Source organism: Artibeus jamaicensis, unplaced genomic scaffold, assembly GCF_021234435.1.
Source record: "Artibeus jamaicensis isolate MK-2021 breed Jamaican fruit bat unplaced genomic scaffold, CSHL_Jam_final contig_465, whole genome shotgun sequence".
NCBI classification, from domain to species: domain Eukaryota; kingdom Metazoa; phylum Chordata; class Mammalia; order Chiroptera; family Phyllostomidae; genus Artibeus; species Artibeus jamaicensis.
In genome coordinates this window covers 42,591,899-42,597,175 of record NW_026521843.1, presented here as the reverse complement: position 1 = coordinate 42,597,175, position 5,277 = coordinate 42,591,899, and the positions used below count along the sequence as shown (strand labels likewise).

Sequence of the window (5,277 nt, the reverse complement as noted above, 5' to 3'; positions counted from 1 at the left end):
AGGCTCCGCTCTAGACCGCGGTGCCCTCTGGGAACTGTAGTTTATGCTTCCCTGATTCTAGCACACTAACTCGTTTTCTTCAAGAATTGAACTACACTTCCCGAGGTCAGAGAGTCTTCTCACGACCTTCTATCTCCGCACCACGCCGACTGAAAAGTAGTCCCCTAAGGCAACCTGGCGTGATTGGAGAAGCGGCGCTAATCTGATGGTTTGGACTCAGGAGGAAAGGGTTGCTTGATGGCGCTCAGCAAGTGGAGAGAGTAGAGTCAGACCTCTTAGCTACATCACCCATGTGTGCGCAATTGAGACTTTATCCTCCCCCAAGGGTAAATGTGGAGGTGTTGAGACCTTCCGCCACGTACAGCCTGCTTGACCCGGAAAGAAAATCTTTCAAAAAAATTATTCGCACACCGGAGAGGCGGGAGGAATTGACGTGTCAGGAAGACTGCACGGCTTCTTCTGTTGCTAAGCAACTAGGCAAGCGAGCAGTCGCAAGCAAACGAGGTTGTGGAGGGGTACCTAAAGAATCAGTGGGTGCAGTTCCTGTGAGACTCAGAAGACCAGGTAAGTGCGCCGCGCCCTCCTGGTTCCCCCTTCCTTAGCCAGGGGACCCTCCACCCTAGACTGTGTCCGGTGACGAGGCGAGAGGTTTGCGGGACGCGCTTCTTCTCCACTCAGAGGCGGTTGAGCCCGGGCCGGAGAACAGGGGTTTTCTTTTAAACTTTAGGGTCCTGGGTGCAGTTATGCGCCGTTCGGCGTTGCCTTTACTCTGGTGCTGATACACTAGGCGGGTGCGCGTTAGCTCGCCGGACCCTTTTCCGCTCAGTGTTGGGGTAACAGTGTTCTAGAGGGTCCCATCCTGCTGTAAGATGCAACTCTTGTAAAGAAAAATGAAAAATATTGAGCGCCTGTTTTGTGGGAGGTGAGCCGAGTGGCTCTAACGGTTCTAACTTTTTCTCCAAGTCCTTTGTGAGTGTTGACAGTTTTGCTTATTCTCGTTTGGAAACTGGGTGTTTCTTAAACCATCCTGGTATTTAAATGATGCCACACCTGCAACTTGTAAGGAAAGCGTGGCAGCTGAATGGGAGACACTGATTGTTTTAGGCACTCTCAACTGGTAAAACAACTTAAGAGGTTTTCATTTATATTTAATGCTGCCCAAGAGAATTTTTGTGCTCTCTGAAACCCTGTTTCATGTGGATGTTAAAAAAGATGTGATGCATTAGATAAGTATCATTCCAGAATGTGTAATGAATGTGAATGAAATATCTATACTAGGTAACATTTTTTTATCATTGGCAAATGAATGCTAAATGACAACTTTCAGATTTTTGCTCTTCGGTTTTGGTGGGTTTGCTAATATGGGAAAGAAATAGAACACCTTACTTTTCAACTTGATCTATCAATAGCATTTGTCATAGCTGAATTACTCTCTCCTGCTTGAATCAGATTATTTACTTGGTTCTCAGACAGCATTTCTGGTTTTCCCATTATGTCACTGCTTGCTCCCTCCCAGTGTTCCTTGCCAAGTTCTTTTTCACTTCTGACCTCTTAACATTGGAGTGCCTGTATACTTTTGTCTACACTTAAGTGATCTATTTCATGAGTGCATGGTTTCAAATGGCAATTCTATGTCAGAAAACTCCCAACATGCAAACATACGTTAAGTTCCTGATTTTTTTTAAAGCTTCTAGAACTGTGTTGTTCAAAACTGTTGCCTCTGGTCACACATGGCTATTTAAATTTAAATTAATTACAATTAAGTACAATTAAAAATCCAACTCCTGTGTCAGCTACATTTCAAGTACTCCGTAACCACATGGGACAAAATATGGACTATTTATCACACACAGTTGTATTGAATTTAGTGGAAGCAAGGCATCAGCTAGAGCAGGAGCAGCTGCAACAAATCTTTGCTGGGGCATTTCTTTTGCCACTGTGTTTCTTATAGAGTGCATAGCTGTTTGTGATGCCACAAAGGAAGGGTGCTGTCAGAGGAAAGAAAGAAACCCATTTCTTGTCTTAACCATTGTCTTCTGAATGTGGAAGAACACACTGTGTCTATTTAAAAGAATGGTTACAAGCATTACATTATCACGGGCATTGAACCAAACAGCATCATCAAGCCACGTCTTCAGTAGGAGCTGAGAAAGATGAGTTATTCCCCGGTGACACTGAGCAATAGAGTTTTGTTGCTTTCTGTTATTTTGGAATACCTCTATCCCTGACACATTCTAAGTAAATGGAAGAGTATGTGCCGAATGTAGAGGCTTAAAATAGCATGGCTGGTTCAGACCCTACCAATAATGGTAGGAGAGAGGATATATATATACAGTTGGGGGCATCTGTGTATTTTAATGTGTGTAACTGGTCTGTATTCATATGTGCTTTTTGTGAATTTTCGTAATATATATTTTACTTGGAAATATTTGCTCTCTTTGTCCTTATCTCTGTTATTAGTTCTTCCTACTAAAGGTCTTGCTGGGTTTATAATTTATAATATTTTCAGTGTGGATAAACAGACATGACTTTTGTAAATCAAATTTCACAATAATTGTCATTTTTAAGAAATGAGAAAGAAGAGCATTGTCACTGGAGAGGGACCTAAGGGGACTTTGAATGTATTGGTGGGTAGAGAAAACATGGGCTATTAATTTTATTATTTGTTCAAATGTACTTACCACCCAGTTTAACAAAGAATATTACCAATCTCTTTAGAGAGATAATGTACTGATATATATATACGTGCTCTATTCAAGAGCGCGTATATATATCAGTCTATTTCAAAATAGACTGAAAATACACGCATGTATTTTCACTCTTCTGAATATAGATGTATTTTGTGTTCATAAAAAGAAAGTAATGGGAATTATAAATAATAATAAAAGCAATTAATGCTTTCCCCTATTCCTTACTAACTAGAAATTATGAGAACTTGTTTTATGTCACTGCTTGTGGCTTCACTTGTAAAAAATGCACCACTGCATATGCACAAATATGTCTATATTTTCTCATAAACACAGATATAATTATGACTATTATATTTTTAAAAATTAAGACATATGAAAGACTCTGAAATGGATCAATTTCGTTTTATGAGAAGTGGGGAAGAGTAGGAATAGCCAGACCTTAACAGTAAGAAGAAGTATAGGCTGGAGCAGGGACAGCAGAGTAGGGGAGAAAAGAAAGCAACTGAGTTTGTGAAGAATGAGCATACAGTAGTGAAGGTTAAAAGGGAGGGAAAAAAAATCTCACTAAACGTATTCATTTGCATTATATGTCTTATCTTTAGCCAGCCTACTACTTCCTGTTGCTCGCACAAGTCCTTCAGTTTTTTTTTTTTCTCCATATTTTACTTGTGCTTTTTCCTCATCTGGAATCTCATGTTCTGTTTCTCCCTAAAATCCCTTCCACTGGGTTCCCTTTAAGCCATTTTTTTCTTTTTTCTTAACTCATTAGTGCAGAATTTCCAACATACACAAAATGAAGAGATAGTATAATTTTCTCAGTTCACCATCCAGCTTCAACAATTATCAATATTTTGCCAGTCTTTTAAAATATACATCCCTCCTTTTCCTCCCCAACATTTTCAAACATCCAGGGTACAGAGAATACCCTTCATTGTAGTCTGAGTCAGTTAAGAGACAGAACTGTACTGGTAATTTGAAAATTGAATATGATGAGTTGGTAACCAGAACAAGGGAAGGGGTGGTTAACTCTTGAATAGAGTAAAAAAGCTGAGTCTAGCCCTGGCTGGTGTAGCTCAGTGGATTGAGCGCGGGCCTGTGAACCAGACAATCGCGGTTCGATTCCCAGTCAGGGCACATGTCTGGGTTGCAGACTGGTTCCCTGCAGGCCAGTTCCCAGCAGGGGGCGCATGAAAGGCAACCATACATTGATATTTCTCTCCCTCTCTCCTTCCCTTCCCCTCTAAAGATAAATAAAATAAAATACTTCTTTTAAAAAAAAAAAAAAAAAAGCTGAGTCTGAGTCCAAGCAGTAGCAGGTGCAAAGAGTAGTTTCTGCTTTTAGGTTGGGGAAGCAAGATCCCATGGGAGAGAGCCCTTCTTCCCAAAGCTTGGACTCAGACCTCTTCCATAAGGGCACGGTAGACAGCCAGGGCATGTCTGCCATGGCTACATGGTCTGCAGAAGTGCCCGCTGTCAGCGGGTAGACTGGGACCTGAGGCTGCAGCTGGAACTTGTCTCCTCAGCAAGGCTCCTGTACTCTCATGTTGAATAATAATAGTAATGGACCAGAATCTAGAAGTGATGGTGTCTCACTGCTGCTGTTAACCTTATAGGAAGACTCCATTGCCCTCTCTTAAGTTGCTAAAGGAGAAATGTTGAGAGTCTAAGTCCAGAGTCGCAAAGTAGGACAAAGAAAGGTAGGTTTTGGTCTGAGAGATAATAAATTGATAACAGGCACACCCATATGCCCACCAACTAATTTATACAATTGTTAAGCATTTTGTCATGTAGCTGTACGTCTATATATGAAGTCTTTTTTTGATTCATCAGCCGATTATTATGCTTTGCTTTAAATTTTGGATTTAAAAATTACCGACAAAACTAATTTTTGGTGGACAAAAACATCACTACAGTGTTTCCTCTAGAGTTGGGAGTTGGGCTGGGGACTGAGAATAGGAATGAGAGAACCTTTTGGGTGACTAATGTCCTGTGCCCTGATAGGAGTTTGGGTCACAGAGACATAATCATTTGTAAAATTCTGCAAATGGTACACTTAAGGTTTGTGCATTTTGTACTTGTAAATTTTCTCTAAAAACTGTGAAAATTTAATTTAAACTCTAGTTAATGATAGGTATGCTGAACTATTTGGGGGTGAAACATACTTATGCCTGCAACTTTCTTTGAAAGTCATTAAAAATATAAGATGTACTGATTGGTGTATAGAGGGATGAATAGTTCATAGAAATTAAAATGTATATAAACCAAAAGTAATATGAGAAAATGCTGTATAGTAAAATGTTAATTATAGAATTGAGGTGCTGTGCACTGTACAATGCTTTCAATGTTTCTGTATCAATGATAAGACTGATAATTGTCTTAAGTTCAGATACTGTCTAGTACATCGATATATGCCTCATAGAATACATGATGTCTTCTTCACAATAGGTCAAGAATTCTCTGGGAGAAAAAGAGTTGTCTTGGGCTACACATTAAATACATTGTGACACATAGTCACAAAAAAATCTCATAGTGTTTTCAGTAAATTAAAGATTTTGTGTTGGGCCACATTTATAGCCATCCTAGGCTG

At 40.0% G+C, this 5,277-nt stretch overlaps 1 protein-coding gene across 4 annotated transcripts in view; it reads left to right on the top strand.

Annotated features, from left to right (window-relative positions):
* The first annotated feature begins 3 nt into the window (after positions 1-3).
* The window catches only part of WDPCP (WD repeat containing planar cell polarity effector), a 331,941-nt gene continuing 326,667 nt past the window's right edge, over positions 4-5,277 (top strand). For all 4 annotated transcript variants that reach the window (XR_008391976.1, XM_053666942.1, XM_053666943.1 and 1 more), the window contains exon 1: positions 4-564. The gene's annotated coding sequence lies outside the window, so the exon portion shown is untranslated. The remainder of the gene's footprint in view (positions 565-5,277) is intronic.